A 20235-nucleotide genomic window follows, 5' to 3' on the forward strand; every position below is an offset into this window, starting at 1 on the left:
CAGACACTACTTAGACCCGTCGGAACAAAAATACTTGGCCACTACTGGTGCGTAGCTCTACTCTTCTTCCTCTTTTTTTTCTTTCTTATATTTAAAGTATAAACAGCCCATGCACTGATGTAAATTAAAAAGCCCTATTTAAAGTTTGAATGATGCGCATGCACTGATGTAAAATAGCAAAACAAAACTTAATTCTGGAAAATAAATAGCCCTAAAGTGAAATCAGCCCAGTGGCAGCCTGTGTCGCGTGTGGCTAGGTCTGAAGCGCATCCTGTGTTGCCCGCTTAATGGGCCATGCGTTGCTCCTCGTTGGAGCCCATCTGAGTGGCCCAGTAGTCGATCAAAGCGTGCATGAACAAATGTCGCTGGCTCCCACATTGGGCCTTGGTTTTGGACACGGCATACAGTGTAACGTTGTGGGCTTCAGCATAAACGAGGCCTCGATGGGCCTCTGTCTCGCCCATTGGGCCTTGGTTTTGGACGTCCTCTCGTGCTCTCATTTTTCAAGTGCATACACACGAATTCTTCTTGGATATATTAATAGAAAGAACAAAAAGGTGTATGGAGACTTTCAGTTGCAGAGACTAATGTAGACCCCCCCCCCCCCAAAAAAAAAAAAAAAAACTTGGCCACTACTGGTGCTGCTGCTTGCAAGGCTGCTATCTCTGTTCTTCCTCCTCTCTCTTTTTTTCTATCTTATAGTAAGGGCAGGCTTAGTTCAGTTCTCTTGTGTGCCACACTCAGGCACTCAGCTAGTACGCATCACTGGTGAACAGCCACTTGTAGCTTGACAGCTGGAAGGTGATCCTTCCTTCCACCATGGCGACGGTGATGGTGATGGTGATGGTGATGGTGATGGTGTTTCGAGTATCGGGTGGGATCTGATATCTCATGGCCTCCCAAGTTGCAGCCGAAGATCAAATCGATATCGTCTCCTGGCCTCGAATCCGATTCAGAAAGAAACGGAGAACAGTGCCTCTGAATTTCCACCCTACTCATCTTTTACATATATAATAATATATGGGTCCACAGCAACTGCAATTTGCAATAATGGTATATTTATATTTGTTTGTATTTCTCCGTATACTAACCAACACCACGTATTATTACGAGAGGAGATATAGGAAAAAAAAGAAACAAAAAGAGACTAATTTAAGGGACAAAAAAAAAGCCAAGAAACCAGATGAGAGATAGTAGTTGTAAAGGTGCTCCTGGTAACCGTTTAGTTGGTAAAATTTTTGGTGAAATGCCACTGTAGCATCTTTGTTGTTATTTGACAATTAGTGTCCAATCATAGTCTAATTAGGTTTAAAAGATTCGTCTCGTCAATTTCGTCTAAACTATGTAATTAGTTTTATTTTTTATTTATATTTAATACTTTATGCATGCGTCCAGAGATTTGATGTGACAGAAAATCTTGAAAAATTTAGTGTTTTTGATTGGAACAGGACCTACTCGTAAAGAAAGAGTTGCAGTGGACGGACTGACCGACCGAGTTAAGAGGGGACAGAAGGGACGTTCGAGTTGACAGCAAGGGGGGCCCGCGCGGCTGCATGCATCCCTGGCCCCACCCCGAATGGTGGCCTCCGATCCTCTGTCGGTCTCCGTCTCCGTCGTCCATGCTCGTGCTGTCTCTCTGCCCTCCTCCCAACTCTCTCTCTCCACCCGTTGCCATTGGATGCAGCTTTCATACTGTTGCAGCTACCTGCACCTGCTGCCGACTCTTACCATCACCACTGTAGCTTCTTCTTTTTTCCCATAGGAAGCCTTTAAGACCGAATCCGTTTAGAAGGGTTTAGATCTGTTCGTATCCAAGTCTGGATATTCAACATCTGATATCGTATCCGTATCCGAATACTCAAATCGCATATTTATGATATCGATATCCAATCTTATCCTATCCGGCATGGTTGATACTATCCGTATTCAAATCCGAATCCGAACAGAAATATGAAAACAAATGTAATATCAGCGATATCCCTCCGTATCCGATCCGTTTTCATCCCTAAGTACCCTTCTTTTTACATGCAAACCCCTAGGCTGTTTCCCAATTTTTTTGAATGAACAATTTTTTTTAATGAACACCCAATTCTCTCTACGTAGTATAGCTCATTCAGTCATCGGTAACCCCAGTGAGATTTCTCTTTTTCTTTTGTTTATGAGCTGACGAGGAACACCATCCAATTATACACAACAACAATACTACCTTTACTCTACTGCCAGCTAGTACTAGCTAATAGAACCCGGTAATTTCTCATCTGTCCTTAAGAGAGTGCCGTACCAGCGCCCAAAATTGCTACCTTGTGCTACTAATGACGCGAGTGTTCGGTTGAGATTGAAATAAAGTACTGTTTATATTGAAAACACTGTTTATGCTGAAATTTTGTGAAAGAAAAACACCGGCCGAAAAAAAACAAACCGAACTTTTACTCAGCCGAACAAGCACGACATCTACCTCCAGGTACTAGTACGTGTCTACGAGCTAGCATACAGTACTAGTAGGTAGTAGTAGTATCAAGTCAGCACGCATTGCAACTGCATGCTCCTATAGCGCCGGTTCCGGCTAGTGCCACACCCGTATCGTCGCCTTCATTCGTCGTGCAGAGGTCATGCCGTCGCGTCGCATCGATGATCGATCACAAGCAAAAGAAACCAACCTTCACCTTGCTTTTTCGTCATCTAACGTATACCTAGCTTGTCGTGTTAATTAACCTCATTTCGTCTCGGGTGAAAATGCTACGCTGTTTTGGTGCTCAAGTGTTGTTCATCTTTTTTTAAAAAAAAAACTCCAAGATAATATATATATATATATATATATATATATATATATATATATATATATATATATATATATATATATATATATATATATATATATATATATATATTCTCTCCGTGTCTCACAATACTTGACCTCACGGCGTCTCCAATAGTCTAGCTTAGAGATAGTTGAATTGATTTTTTTATCAATTAATAACGCAAAAGGCAAGAGACTAGCGTGGACTCGTAAAGAGATAATCTCGCACATTTCACGATGCATTTCTATCTCACAAGGCAAGTCTCTCCCTTCTATATTTATCATATTAGAGCTAGTGCTAGCTTATACCGTTAGAGAACGTCGTAATAAGACTCAAATTGTCTCAAACATTTGATATTCTTATTTTCTAATAATGCACATTTTTCTTCTCTCAATACATCTCTATTTGTATCTCTCTCCTTCTTGTTTTTTCTTTGTGCACCACAACATTTCGTTCCTCTTTAGTTCCTGTGCCTAAATCTGAACACTAAATATTTTGAGACTGAGGAAGTACCCAAGTTATTCCTTGGGGAAAAAATAAAAATATAGGAGTATATATATTGTATGCCTAGGACTAGGAGATGCATGAGCGAGCATTCCTGTGACCTGTATGACATTCACACGATGACAAAAAGGAGAGATACTCCATGTGGGCAAAGGAAAGGCTAGCTGATCGAGTTGAGTTCCACTTGCACTCCATCCATCATATCGCTCACGCACGCACAACACGTTACTAGTAGGAGGAGTATGTGCCTGCTGAAAGTCAGTCGGTGGTCATTTCGATTTGATACAACACAAGCTAATTATGCAAAATCACTGTTCAGCTGGTCACGTTAATTCAATGCCAGGTGATGCCACTATATATTGACGTCCCTAGCTAGTACTCCTCCTAGTACTACAGGAGTACATCTCGTTTCTTTTTATAGTGCAGGAATTCAACATGAAAACCCATGCTAGTAGGGACTAGTGCGTTTGGTACATGCTAACATGCATGCATGTGTCGTAATCCTACTTTTCTCTGAATGAACATTGTCTCCCATGGCGACTATTTTGCTCATATGAAACTTATTTGCTTTCACATATATACTTAGGGGGTGTTTAGTTCGTGAAATGAAAATTCTTGATGTCACATCAGATGTTTCGGAGATGTCGGAAGGGGTTTTTGATACTAATAAAAAAAACTTATTACATAGCTCGCCTGAAAATTGCGAGACGAATTTATTAAGCCTAATTAATTTATCATTAGCGCATGTTAGTTACTGTAGCACTTATGGCTAATCATGGCCTGATTAGTCTTAAAACATTCGTCTCACGATTTTCAACCAAACTGTGCAATTAGTTTTTTTCGTCTATATTTAATACTCCATACATGTGCCGCAAGATTCGATTTAATAGTTTGGGGTGAAAATTTTTTAAAACTAAACCAGGCCTTAGTATCTCTTAAAGCGGTAGCGACGGCTTCGTAATTGCTACAATCCCAATACATATTACTCCTCATGTTTCAAATTGTAAGTCGCTCCGACTTTTCTAGATATATTGCTTTTAATATACATAGCAAAAACAATGTATCTACAAAAGAAAAAATGACTTAGTACAATTTAGAATGGATGGAGTACTATTTATCTAACAATTACTGTGGGGGTATAACCCCAGATACCCACAGGACAAGACCTAGGCTGCACCATCAGAGGTGGCCCAGCCCACAAGATCAAGGCGTGCGGCGCACGGCACTGGTCGGCGTGTACCGCAAGGCTACAAGAAGATGTGATTTATTAGATATTGTATAATAACAAATAGGATACTTTCCTTATAATTCTACCCCTCCAGAACATATAAGGAGGGCAGGGGTCCCCTAGTCGATATCTCCATACGGATTCTAGGCTTTGCCTAAGGCATCGGATCATACGCAAATATCATTAGATAGCCAATACAAACCAACAGACCACATGAGTAGGGTATTACGTCGTGCAGATGGCCCAAACCTGTCTAACTCTTGTGTCTCTGTTGCCTTCTTGTTCTTGATTACGCGCATATCTGCTGATCAATCTACCTTCGTGGGATACCCCTCGGAGGACTGCCGACGATATTCTGTCGACAATTACGACAAAAATTACGAGGAAATTTTCGTATTCATTATAGCAATTTGCTAACACTGCCAAGGAAAAGATGTATTTTTTTTGGCGTCTCCATTTGCCTCCAAGGAACTGTAACACTGTTGACCTCCAAAATAAAAAAATGCAGATTCTGATCACGTTTAGAGCCGTGGCGATGGTCGGTCGTGTTCGCTTGAACTTATCAGCCTGATATATTAGTATTTTTCTCTCACAATAAATCAGCTTTAGTCGGCTTATCCGCCCCAGAACCCATTCGCGCTGGTTACAAAGTTTTCTCTTTCGTCCAATGGAAGGTAGCGGGCAGTTATGCTTGTTCATATTCCCTTATGCGTGCCGAAGTTTTGTTCATCGTCCCACCTGTACTGCAATGTACCAATGTTCCAGGCTTGTTCAATTTTCATGAAGGGGGGAGGGAGGAAAGCATCCGTGTACGACACCTTGAATATACAAGTGATTTTCTATCTATGAAACAGGTGGCTGTCTGGCTTCTTCTGAATTACCTACCCCTTCATCGATCTTCCATTTGGGGACGTACATACAATTCCACGGAATGCGAAGGGTGCACATGGGGAAAAAAAAAAGAGGGGCATCGTCCAGCAGACGACGACGACGGAGACGGACGGGGAGCCCACTCCGGTGTCAGCTGGGAACGCAACGGAGGAGATGAGGTGAGACGAAGACGACGACGAGATGGGTGGGGCCGGTGGGTGCAAACAGAAACAGTTGCGGACCACGACCGCACGGACTCCGATGCACGAGCCGGGCCGCAGACAGGTGGGGTCGGGGTGCACGGCCGGCAGCGACACGACAGGAGACTGCAGGGTCCGTCCATCCGGCGCAGAAGCCCGCGCGATTCGCGGGGAATTTCTTTTTCGTTTTCCTTTCCTTTTACTACCTACTCCATCCGCTCAATTTATCTGTCGTTTTCAGTGTCCGTGCCACGACTTTAACTTAATTTATACAAAATATGTACAACATTTGTGTCTCCAAATAAATTTGTTAAAAAACCAGATTCAAAGATCTTTTCAATGATGCTAATTATATATCATAAATAATAATATTTTTTAATATATATTTTGTTAAAGTTGTTTCTCGAGAAGCGAGAACTACAGATATTCTGGGACGGAGGGAGTACACGGCTGCAGCAGCGCTGCACGCCTCAGCTGCTGCTGCTGCACCAGTACCAGTACACACTCCACTGGCCACGGCGCTGCCCGTTGGAATTATTGCCAGAATTAAGGCTCTGCTATACCAGTGCCCTTTTTAACTTTTTTACCTTTGCTTCTTTTACCCCTTCCTTCTTTTTTTCTCTCCAGTTCATCTCAGGGTTTTTTTTAAAAAAAATCCCAGGGTTCTTCTAAGCTAGTCTGAACGATCAGACACTGCTATTTTAATTTGTTCTAATATCATATTTTAGTTATGGATCCTGAGTTAAGATGCTTTTACACTGCTATTTTGTTCTAATATAGGAGTATGTACCGCAGCCGTTTAAAGCTCGTGTCAGAAGATTCGTGTGGTAGAACCGTCCGAAATAATACGATTTCAGATATGTTTGTCTTTCACTAAACCATAAGCACTTCGAAAGTTAGCTACATCAGACAATTCCGTCAAGCACACCTTACAGGATAACTCGAATCAATCCACGATTTACCTCCAGAACCAGATAATGAGTACGGGCTTACAATACTTAGTTCATTTCATACAATAGGAGTTCTTAAAAATTATTTATTACAATATCAGGGTTCAGAGTACGATAATTAAACAGCGGAATAAAAATAAACATCTAGCGAAAACGATACAAGGATCTGTCTGTGCCCACCAGAAGAATCCTCCACACAGGAGCTACTCCTCGAGCTGCACCTGCAACAGGGAAAAATAAACCCTGAGTACACAATGTACTCATAAGACTTACAAGACTAGTGGGAATATTTTCTCGACTCCAAAAGATATGATAGGCAATATGGGTCTGCTGTTTGTTTTTTATTTATGAAAAGCATTACTAGAAGTACGTCCTTAAGATCCAGTTTAATTAGCAGTCATGATTACTTCATTAGCAAACCATTCTAGGTAAGCACATATTCTACTTTCAAGCAAGGATTGAGCATTCAGAACCAATTTACCATCTTTCATATTCCAGTTCTTACTATGGTGCTAGACCATAGCCAAGTCGTATCGTCTCATGGAAACGACGATTCGCGAACCAATGTATCTCAACTAGGTACCCCGAAACACACACCCCGTTTATACCCCAGGCACAAACAAAGACCAACCCATTTCACTCCTATCACGGGGTCCAAGTCCCTGTCCAAACTTGGACTCCAAGCCCCCACACTTGAGACCCGGTCTCAATATGGTGCTTAGACCTCCACCTTTCCCCGCCTCCAATCAGTCGGTCCGGAAAGAGCCAGAACCCACGACAAGAGCATAACGAGTCTTTTCGCTCCCATAAACAAATATGTGCTTAGGATAATAAGTCTGTGATCTGACTACCATCCACAGCAACGGACGGTCCTCAATCGACACGGACAAGGAAAAAAGTGTAACCAAGCTATGTCCTGTGGCCACGGGACACAACTCGTTACATCCACCAATACCCATACTATATCCCTGTCCGGTCTCTATTTTTCTTTCACTATCATGAGAGTAATTATAATAATCACCTATTGTGAGTAACAGCAGGTTACTCATGCTACCGAAAACCTAAGCATAGCAGCTACTCGAACCTGCACTAGTAAGACTCATAGGACAGATTTTTCTATGCGTGTGGTTTCCATAAAATTCCTGTTGAAAGGTCCTAATATGGCTAAAGGAGGGGGTGAATAGCCTAGTTTAAAAAAATCTACAAACCAACTAGAGCAATTTGATTAGTATGACAAATAGCGAAATACAAACTTACTCTAGCTCTACAAGGGTTGCAAGCCACCTATCCAATAATTCTAGTTACTATGATCACTAGACATATAATTTTACTAAGTCACTACTCACTAAGAGCTCTCACACTTGCTACACTAAAGAGCTCCACTAGATGAACTTAAACTACAAAGCAAGCTCTCAATTCTAGCTACACTAAAGAGCTTGCTACAACTAGTTTGCGAGAATGTAAATGAGTAAGTAGCCAAGTAGGGTGATTATACCGTCACGTAAAGGAGTAAACCAATCACAAGAAGAATACCAATTCAATCACCGGGAGAATACCAAAGGGCAAGAGACAATCAATTTTTCTCCCGAGGTTCACGTGCTTGCCGGCACGCTAGTCCCCGTTGTGTCAACCAACACTTGGTGGTTCGGTGGCTATGAGGTGTTGCACGAACCTCATCCACACAATTGGACACCGCAAGAACCTACCCACAAGTGAGGTAACTCAATGACATGAGCAATCCACTAGAGTTACCTTTCGTCGCTCCGCCGGAAAAGGCACAAGACCCCTCACAATCACCGTGATCGGAGCCGGAGACAATCACCAACCTCTGCTCGACGATCCTCGCTACTCTAAGCTATCTAGGTGGCGGCAACCACTAAGAGTAACAAGTGAATCCCGTAGTGAAACACAAACACCAAGTGCCTCTAAATGCAAACACTCAAGCAATGCACTTGGATTCTCTCCCAATCTCACAAAGATGATGAATAAATGATGGAGTTCAGTGGGAGGGCTTTGGCTAATGTGAGACCCCGGGCCTTGGCCAGTGGGCTGGGCCGAATGACCAACACTGTAGCTCGGGCGTCGGTACGCTAGCGTAGCGTGGAGGGTGTCGATTACTGTAGCGTCGTGGAACACTGTAGCACCGGAAGTAGTACCACCTCGGAAGTTGAATCTGAGCCGAACCAACTTAAAAACCCGAGCCCTGGGAAGCTAATGAACTCCGGTTCGAACCTTTTACGCGAAGCGAGGACGAAAGCGCAAGAGAGTTAATTAGCAGACGTGCTCCATTCAACGTTTAGAGTGGATTTTAGCCGTTTTTCTGGGCTGGGGCGTTACAAATGGTAATCAGAGCCAACTCTCGTGGTTTCATGAATATATGGCTCAGGAGCTCGGACAGGCTATGCATGGCAACTGTGAGAGCATGGCACTTAGGTCGAGGAGCTAGGAATATAGACGTGGACCAAGAGAGTCGAGTGGTTTCACAGACATATGGCTCGGGAGCCCGGACAGGTCACGTTTGGCACTTGGGCCGGGGAGCTGGGAATATGGACGTGGGCCAAATCGTAGACAAGTTCGCGTAGGTTGGTCCCTCAACGAGGATGTCGAGTCCTTAAGGGTGGGTGTATGTGAGACCCCAGGCCTTGGCCAGTGGGCTGGGCCGAATGACCAACACTGTAGCTCGGGCGTCGGTACGCTAGCGTAGCGTGGAGGGTGTCGATTACTGTAGCGTCATGGAACACTGTAGCACCGGAAGTAGTACCATCTCGGAAGTTGAATCTGAGCCGAACCAACTTAAAAACCCGAGCCCTGGGAAGCTAATGAACTCTGGTTCGAACCTTTTGCGCGAAGCGAGGACGAAAGCGCAAGAGAGTTAATTAGTAGGCGTGCTCCATTCAACGTGTAGAGTGGATCTTAGCCGTTTTTCTGGGCTAGGGCGTTATAGCTAAGCTCACAAGGTTGCTATGTCAATGTAAATAGCCAAGAGAGTGAGCTAGAGCCGGCCACATGCCTTTAAATAGAGCCCCCAAATGAAATAGAGTCGTTAGGCTACCACTGCAGCCCAACTCAGGGCAACCAGACACGCTGGTCAGGTTGACCGGACTCTGGACCCCGATGTCTGGTTGCCTGATGATCGCCATGTGTCATCAGCTTCAAATATTGAGCGCCCGATCTTAACGGCTAGTCTGCTTCACGCCATGTGTTAAGTTACAACCAGACGCGCTGCTCAAAGTGACCGGACTCTCCACCACTAGAGTCCGGTCGTTTCCAGTAAGGTTCCAGAGATGGTTTTTCACGACCGGACGCGTCCGATCACGCCCGACTGGACTCGCTCAGCGTCTGGTCACTCACCCTCTTCTCTGTGCACCGCCACATCAGCAGGACCGGACGCTGAATAGTGTTCAGCCAGAGTCCGGTCACCTACGTTCGGTCTCAGGCCGAGAGTAGCCTGAGCACTCCACTAATTTTTATAAATGACCGGACGTTGCTCCCCCAAGTCCAGTCACTACGTGACCATCGTTCGGTCATTGTTTTGTAGTGACAATCACCTCCTTTACTTTACTAACTTCATCCTTGCTCAAATATGCCAACCACAAAGTATATCACCTTGTGCATGTCTGTTAGCATATTTTTACAAACATTTTCAAGGGTGTTAGGTTTCTACTAGATTATAAATGCATATGCAATAAGTTAGAGCATCTAGTGGCACTTTGATAACCGTATTTCGATACGAGTTTCACCCCTCTTAATAGTATAGCTATCGATCCTAAATGTGATCACACTCACTAAGTGTCTCGATCACTAAACCAAAAAGCTCCTATAAATTTAACGTTTGCCATGAGCTTTTTGTTTTTCTCTTTCTTCTTTTCCAAGTCCAAGCACTTGATCATTACCATGGCATAACCATCATCATGTCATGATCTTCATTTGCTTCACCACTTGGAATGTGCCACCTATCTCATAATCACTTTAATAAACTAGGTTAGCACTTAGGGTTTCATCAATTTACCAAAATCAAACTAGAGCTTTCACCTGTAACATAAATGCACATCACATATATACATATAGTGATTATAAAAAATAAGGGTGATGCACCGGGGCTTGCCTTGGGCAGGCGCGGTGTCAGTCGAGTCAGTCGGTGGTGGCTCCGGGACCTCCTCCCTCAAGAGGACCTCCTCCTCGTATTTCTCGATGATCGCCTCGAACTCACGATCGTCTATGGTCACTATCTCCACCAACTTGTTCTCTACGTGCATGCGATGATGATGCAACCATTTAGAATTTAGGCAACAACAACTCTTAAAATAAGAATACGCACACTAAGCTACTAAGCTAGCTCTAATGACTAAGATACTAAGCTAACTATCATCTTCATCAAGCAAAGTGTTGGGTTCAACTAACAAACCCTTAGCTTGGCAAATTAAGGATATATCTTTATTTCTACTAGTGATTTAATGTATATTGAAATAAAGAGCATTTAACTACCATAATGCTTAGTCTATTGTAAGGCTACAAAAATTATAGTGAGTACATAATAATACAATGAAGCCACCATAAAAATTTTAGGACTAAAGCTATCACCAATTTACCACAAAAATTCCTACAATAATTAACTTAATATTATTAAGCATTCTCAAATGATTTAATAACTCCTAATATCAACACATATAAGTATGAACTAAATAAACCACCAGATATATCACAATTTTTAGGAATCTAACAAAATTTGTTTCACAATTTTTGACACCTGCATGATTTTATATTAATTACTAAAGATTAGCTCAGAAATTAAATTAGAAAACCATTTCTAATTCCTTAAAAAGAAAGGAAAAGTGAATCTCCTGCGAGGCCCACATGGAGACGACCCGCGTCGGGGAAAGCCCGCCAACGCTGGCAATTTTACAAAAGAGACCTCGAACTTCTCCCAATTTACAACTAAGTACTAACACTATTTTCTTCTCTCTCAGACCTTCTCACTTAACCCCCCCCCCGCTTCCCTGGAATGCCCCCGCGCGCACCCCTGGCTAACTCATGCCCGGTGGCATGACGAGTGGTGGCATGGGGTGGCCACGCCGGCCACTAGGGACCCGCACTGGCACGTCGGTCAGGCCGACATTCAACTATGGTCCCACCGCCTACACCAAGCTACAACGCGGGGCGACGGGACACACTAGAGTTAGTTGCGGTAGCGCGCGGCCATCCACGATGATGGCACGACTGCCTTGATGAACCAGAGCACCTAAGGACCTAATTGGCTAGCGAGTGAGCATCAGGAGACTACCATGGACCTGGCCAAGGTGGTGGGTGGTGAAGAGGGTGACAGAAAAGGGCTGGCCACATGCGGCGGCGCACCGCAGCAGCACGGTCACGTTAGCGACAACGGGGAGGCGGTAGTGGTTCAGCTAAGGCACACAAGGTGAAGAGGGAGTCAAGGCGAAGCTTGTGGTGCAGGTGAATTGGTTCAGGATGGGCGATAGGAGGGCTACCCTCGACCATGGTCGAGCACGGCCTTAATGGCATGGCGGCGAGGGAAAGCTCCAAATTAGAGCTTGGCAGTGCCTTCTTCATGTCTGGGTGGGGTCGAGCAGTGAGAGGATGTGATGGTGAAGCCATGGATGCAATGAATTGAATGGTGGTGATCGATCGTTGGGTAATTTGGTGGCGTGGCTCGATGGCGGTCAGCAGAGAGAAAGACAGAGACAGGGTCGACAGGTGGGCTCAGCATGGCCTCGCATTGGTGGGATATGATCGGTGTGATCAGGGCATCATACGCACAGACGCAATCAGATAAGCACGTGCGTCCATTGGCCGGCATGGCCCTCGCAGCCGCAGTGCCATAACTGGCAAGGCGACGGTGAGCTCCACTATGTGCGTGCGACAGCGATGAGCACCAAACCAGACCAGCAGCAGAGTAGGGGTGCAGAGGGAGGCTCATACGTGATGGTGAGGCAACGACACCTGTAGCGGCTGTGTTGTGGTAGAATTGCCCGAAATAACACACTTATGGAGGCGCTTGTCCTCCACTAGATACAAATAGGCATACAAAGCACCTCGAGAGCGAACTACATTGGGCGGATTCTGTCGAGCACACCCCAAGGGAGAGCCCGATTAATCCACATTTTTCCTCAAGATCCAATAATGATAACGAGTTTATATTACTTAGTCCATTTCATACATCCAGAGTTCTTAAAAATATATTATTACAATCCCAAATTCGGAGTGCAGAAATCTAACAGCGAAATAAAAAGAAACATCTATCGATAATATACAAGGATCCGTCTGTGCCTACCAGAAGAATCCTTCACACAATGGCTACTCCTCAAGCAGTACTTACAATAGGGGTAAATAAACTCTGAGTACATAATGTACTCGTAAGACTTATCTGACTAGTAGAAATAATTTCCCGACTCCAAGGGATATGATAAGCTTTATGGCTTGTTGGGTTCCTTTTTACAGAAAGCAATACTAATAATGAATCCTTATGTATGTTAATTATTAGCCTTCAAGATTGGTTCATTATCTAACCATTCTATGTAAGCACATGTTCTACTTTTAAGCAAGAGTTGAGCAACGGTCGGTAACTTGCCTAGAATACAATGCAACGGCCGGTCCTTAACCGACACAGACAGTGAAACAGTGTAACCAAGCTATGCCCTGTTGGCCGTAGGACACAACCTCTTACACCCACCAATATCCAAACCATATCCCTGCCCAGTCTACATTTTTCCTTTCACCATTTTTATCATGAGTGATAATAATAATCACCTATTGTGAGTAACGGCAGGTTACTCACGCTACCGAAATCCTGAGCATAACAACTACTTGACCTATGCTAGTAGGACTCATGGGTAGATATATCTATGCATGTAGTTTCCACAAAATGCCTATAACGTAAATGCACATCACATATATATATATTCAAATATAATTCAAAATAAGGGTTATGCACCGGGGCTTGCCTTGGGCAGGCGGGGTGTCAACAAAGTCAGCAACTGAAGGCTCCGGGGCTCCCTCCTATATAAGAATCTCCTCCTCGTACACCTCGATGATCTCCTCGTACTCCTGCTCACCCGTAGGCACGAACTCTACTAACTCGTTATCTACATGCATGAAATAATGATGCAACACTTAGTAATACGGCAACAACAACTCTTAAAATAAGAATACATCTATCAAGCTACTAAGCTAGTTCTACCGACTTAGACGCTAAGTTGCCTATCATTTCCATTAAACAGGTATGAAACATTTCATGTATTAACTTAGCAACTAAAGGCATTCTTACTCTTAATATTGATTTACTATATATATATGACAAAACAAGGAGTATTAGCTACCCTATTTATCAATATATTCTAAGGCTATAAAAATTACAGTGAGCACATAATAAAACAATGAACCTACTGTAAAAATTTTATGGCTAAACCTATTACCAATTTGCCACAAAAATTCCTACAAATATTAAGCTAAATAATGCTAAGCTTTCCTAAATGAATCAGATAGATCCCATTTTTGTGAACCTAACAAATTTTATTTCACTATTTTTGGACACCTACAACATTTACTATAATTTTCCAAAGATCAGCTCACAATTTAAATTAGAAAAGCATCAACTAATTCCCTGGAAAAAGAAAACTAAATTTAACCTGTGGCCCACTAACTCGCGGCGCGGCCCACGCCCACGCCCACGTAGCGCGCACACGCGCGACCCATGTGGGCGCGGCCCAACCGCGCGACAATGGCCCACGACGGGGAGGCCTGCGCGCGGACACAATTGCGAAAACGTCCTCGAGCTACCGACGATTCACCCCAAGGTCTATAGTACTATTCCCACAGACTACTCAATTACAAATACGCCCCTCCCTCTTTGCTTCTTTACAATGGCCAGGTCCCCGGGCACCCGCGCGCGCACCGACGTGGCGACGACGGCACTGGGTAGTGACGCAGGCCATCCTAGCCCCTCCCCGCCCCCGATAGCGAGCCGATGCTCATCCAGATGCAAACGCGAAGCGGTGGGCGGTGAAGCGATGAACGGAGACGCGGTCCCGAGCTCCCTCTATGGCAGCGAACAACATGCGACGGCGGCAGCCATGTTTATGTGAACCAAGGCACAAATGAAGTGAATGACCCAAAGGATAGGCATCAACAACTCACCCCGAAGCTACCTGTGGTGGTGGCTTAACTAGGGACAGGCCGGGTGAGTCCGGCCACGCGTGCACGGCAAGCTCCATGATGGACGGCGGTGGCGTAACCGTGTCAGCGGCGCCGGGAAGGCAGTGGTTGTGAAAATGGGGTGCGCACGGGATAGAAGGGAATAGGGTGAAGACATAGTGCCATGGATTTGAATGGAGATGGACGGTGCAAGGCGAATTGGATGGGCGTCGTCGTTCAGTCTTAAGGTGGCCGATGGTGGGGAATCTTCAAATTGAGGCTCGACACGGCACGGCTGTAGCAATGGGCGAGCTTGGCGCGTAGCTAGGTTCCCAATTGAGCTTCTAGCTTACGCAATTACTTGGATTGGCCCGACGCTGCGAGCTGGCCTTGGCATGGGTTGTTGACTCCAGCGCGACGCTAATTAAGGCGGTGGCGGTTGGGGAGCGCGGCATGGCGCTTGCCACTAAATAGAAGAGGACAAAGGCACCACGAGGAACGACTGCACGCGCAAGCAGAGCAAGGGCGTCAAAGTAGTTGCACGGCGTGGCAGCGGGCGTTGTGTCGCCTCGGTGGGACACGGACGCTAGGCAGAGCAGAGGCACGTGGGGGTGCCACGAAGCTACACGCGTAGTGTGCCCAACATGACGACACGGCGTAGATGAACGTGCGAGTGCTGTGGCGCGATGGTGACAGCGCGAGGTAGGCGCCCAAGCGACAGCGGACCGCCTAGAGCAATAGGCCAGCGACGGCAACAACAAGGACACTACGGGGCAGAGTAGCCAGGCCAACCGACCCCCAGCGTCCCACCGAGCGTGGTGGTGCACGTGCGTCCTTGCACATGTGCATCGGACGCCCGACGCTGCGACGCCGAGTGCTAAGGCACGGTGACCGCGTCCACGCAATAAAACCGGCCGGGAACGTTGTGCGCACGATCTTTAAAGCGTTCGAATAACCCCAAAACGTTGATCTCATCGCCAAACCACCTATGCAAATCCTAAGAGGGCATATTAAGCTACTAAAACAAGCCCTAACACCCCATCGCTCTTTAACCCGATTACCCTACAAAAATTACCAAACTTAGCCTTGTCAAACCATTTTCCGACTTAAGAAATTTGACTAAGTCTTGATCGGGTTTGCGTCAACTTTGATTTCCATGCTATTAGGTATGCTAGCTAGTGAATTCCTTTCTCAACCGCTGGTATTTCATCGCCATCTACAAAGTTCATACTTCCAACTTTACTAATGTTCCGTATATACGTTCTATAGTGTTTTCATTCAATAAAAATTCGTGAACATCCGTACTTGATAATTTTATACGTCACGAACGACCTTTCGTTAAGCATTTCCGTTGGTCGTTTTAAGTTATATAAATTGATTCACACACTATATTACATACATTGACATATAACCATGATGCTCATGACATGTTTCAACAAAAGATTTTATAGTGTAGCACCGAGGGTGTTACATGTGTCGTGGCACGAGGCGGGCCGGTAGAGCGGCTGCGCCGCTCGGCCGTGCGAGCAGCAGCAGCGGCTCCACGCGACAGAGCCAATGACGGCCAGGACAGGGTAGTCGCAGTCGGCCACGCGCGGCAGCGTGCGTGCGCGCGTAGAGCAAGCCGGCGTGGCGACGTCGCGCCCCCGAGACGTGGTGACCACGCTCACCCGGTGAACTAGCTTGAAATCATGTCTTGCACGAACTTTAAAGCGCCTATAACAACTAAATGGTTGCTTCTAGACCTAAACCATCTTCACCATGCTCAAGATGGCATGTGAGGCTACCAACCCGGGCTAAAACACGACAACATCCCTTAATTCGATTTCACAAAATAAATTACCAAACATGGCATTATCTTGCTGTCTATAAACTTGAAAAGATTGTAAGTCTTTGAGCTGAACTTGATTCCAAGTTACATTTCTAGGCCATTAGAAGCATTAGCTAGCGAAGTTATTTTTCAACAGCATGGATTTCATTGTCATCTACAAAGTCTATACTCCAAACTTTATTTAAGTGCTACATATATGTTCTATAGTGTTTTTGTTCAATAAAAATTGGTTTTCAACCCTACTTGATATACATAAATTATGAAGTAGCTTTTCATATCACATAAATATGATGCTCATGATATGTTTTAGTAATTTGTTTAGAGCGTAATACTGAGGGTGTTACAATTCATTAGCAGGGGCTTATGATCAATGATCTTACAATTGTCCAACACTTTACTACTATTGTAACCTAATTTTACTTTGGTTGAGAAAGCTCCGGTGATCCTACATATATAGCTTCTGTGACTGGGAAAAAAGTACGGTTGGGACCAATATAATAGTCATGGCTTACTCTATATTTAGCTTATTCGGTTTTTCTTCATCTAGAACAGTATTTTTCTCTCACAGCAATTAAATCAAAACAGTATTTTTCAGTCGATTTCAAGCAAGTTTCGTATCAGCGAACGGGCCATAGACCCGTCCCTTTCCTATAATAATGTTTTACAAATGCCATATGCATCCTGTCAGTTTACAGCGTCCTCTCGTAACGGATGCTCCAAATGACAAGTTTGATGAACCAACATGCCAATCCCCATATTTTAATGTAGGCCTCGTTTAGATTAGAGTTAAAAATCAGTATTTGGTACTGTAGTACTCCGTTTGTATTTGACAATTATTGTCAAATTATGGCTAGGCTCAAAAGATTCGTCTCGTAATTTACAATCAAACTATGTAATTAATTATTTTTTATCTATATTTAATACTTCATGCATATATCCAAAAATTTGATGTGATGGAAAGAGAGTGAAAAAAACTTGCAATCTAAAAAGGCCGTAGTAGAGTGTAGTAAAGGCAAACGATGACCGTGCGAACTCCATTTTTTTTATTTGCTGAAAGCAAAAATGCGAGGCTTACATTCTTTCTCCCCTCAGCTTTCAATCACCTCACCATTTTATAATATATATTTAACAACTTTTCTGTCAATATACAGTGTTTTACTGTTGTACAAGCAATTGTCCAATAAAAAAAATGTGGTCTCCGTACTCTCAACAAATAACTATGGCCTGTTTGATACGGAGCGCAGGGTGGCTTGTCCCGTCGGCCAGCCCCAGACCAGCCACGACCAGGCCAAGAGAGCACAAATGAGCCATGCTGTGTAGGGACTGTGTTTGTTTTACCTGTACCAGTGGATACGGCTACCTTGCATCCAGGAAGAGGTAGCGCTACCACCCATCCTACCCTTGCTCTTTACTCAAGTCATTTTGTCGAACACATGCTAGGCCACCCATCTTGCTCGCTGCTCGCCCGCGGCCACCGCGTCCCGCTCGCCTGCGCCGCCGCGATGCCCTGCTCGCTGCTCGCCCGCGCGGCCGCCGCGGTGCCCTGCTCGCTGCTCGCCCGCGTGGCCACCGCGTCCCGCGCAGCCAACCACGCCGCGTTGCACGCGCAGCCGTGGCAGCTCGCAGTCGCACAGCCAACCACGCCGCCTTCTTCTCCATGAAGGCGGTGGCGGACTCGGCGCTGGCGCTGACGGCGCGCGGCCAGACTCGGTGGAGCCGCGTCATCCTGCTGGCCGGCGCGGCCTGCAGCCGCCGCCGCATGCTCGTCAAGGCGGGTGACAATGGAGAAGAAAGGGAGCGGTGGGTGAAAGAGATGGAGTCGGGAGGTGACTCGAAGCCGCCCGCGAGCGCTCACGCCAGCCGGCCGCCGAGAAACGGAACTTTTCTTCGTTGCTTGGGAGCCATGAGAGAGAGCGTATTTTGCAGCTGGCGAGCCGGGCTCGGTGATGGGCCAAATGAATCAAAAACAAGCGAGGTTGCAGCCCCGAAGCGCAGGGAAACCCTAGGGCTCCATACCAAAGGGACCCTATTATTCTACGTCGGTCTGATGCTTTCTTTTCTGCTCATATATATTAGTACCGAAGTATATATTGTGAAGATTTTCGTCCAAGAGAACAAACAATTATATGCGTTCGGCTGGTAGGTTCTCCGCTTGTTTCAGTTTATTCTCTCTCACAAAATACTATTAAATCATCCGAAATCATCTAAAATCAGCCAAAAACATACCAGCCTATGCTAGCTGTTTTTATACGACCCTCTCTCCCTTCCAAATTATAAGACGTTCTAGCTTGTTTAGATTCATAATTTGTATTACACACCTAGATATATGTTATGTCTAGATATATAGTAAAAGTTAGATGAATTTAGAAATCTATAAAGGTCTTATAATTTTGGGCGGAGGAAGTATACGATTGTAACGTTTACCCAGTGAAAAGTTTAGGAACTTTTTGGGTGCATGTAACACTTTCTGAGCGGATGGGATCACGCGTGGGAAGGATTACCGTACCATATATATCTTGCTAAGTTGTTGCATTTGTGATTTGACATTGGTGATAAATATGCTTTGTTTATGGGACCTATATATAGTTAGCGTTTTTTTTAACTCTGGAGGGGCCGGGCCCCTACAGTAAATTTATTAAAATAAAGAGAAAGTTACAAGGGAACAAACGGGTTCAAGAAACAAAAAAGGAATATAGTTAGCGTTTCTTGACGCGGCCAACAAAAGGGAAGTCCAGATTTTCTGAGATCTAGCGCATATCTGTCAGGTCACTAGGTGTAGTGACCGGAATTCAGCTCCTACGGCCCTAGCTCAATTGACCCCTGGTCAATCATCAATTGTCTACACGGCTGCTACGATGGTAGTATGGCCAAGCCCCGTCCCATACAATGATACAACCCAAAACAGTTCCCATCTCCTTGTTACAGTGCACGAAGGAGTGAATGAAGATGATAAAAACATACGGAGTATATGTAAAGCTAAAAGCATAATAGCTTCATTGGTTTTTAGTTCATTGTGAGGATGAGATAAAAATAGCTTCTTGCAACAGTTCACGAGGGAGTTGGAGCCGAAACCAGCCGGATCGAGGTCCACTAAACAGGGCCTTGAAGTGGGTGGTGTACATGGGTTTGGCTTGCTAATTAATGTATAATTTTGGCCTCATTTGGCACAGTGAAGCGAAACCTTTTTTTATTGTTTCAGCTCCATGAGTAATTCTACCAATAAAGTTGCAGTTCTTTTATTGAACTGTTTGACAAAACAACTCCACATGCTAAACTCCTTAAAACATGCTCTAATAGAATCTCAAGCAGTGCCCACCAGAGCTAGTTGGAGCTGGGTGAAGCTACTATTTTTAACTTCATCTCACATCATCCCTTGTGAGAGCACATTTTAAGGTGCTGCTCAAGTGGAGCTGTTTTATTTTACCCTGTTTGACACACAACAACTCTTGAAGTTGGTGGAGGAGCTATGCCAAACGGGGACTTGTTGTACAACTCATGAATGGAATATTTAACGAAAATAAGAAGGATGTTTGGAAACCCAAGACTGATTATATACAAATCAACACCTTCACTAATTAAAATTTATTGTTTTGAGAAGAAAATGTATTTTTCAAGATTAACGTGTGCACTCACGATTTTAATTACACTAAGCATAAAAAATCTGAAATGTATGTTGAAATCTTACAAAAAAAAAGTTCACTGAGAG

The sequence above is a fragment of the Miscanthus floridulus genome, chromosome 3 (genome assembly GCF_019320115.1).
Source record: "Miscanthus floridulus cultivar M001 chromosome 3, ASM1932011v1, whole genome shotgun sequence".
NCBI classification, from domain to species: Eukaryota; Viridiplantae; Streptophyta; class Magnoliopsida; order Poales; family Poaceae; genus Miscanthus; species Miscanthus floridulus.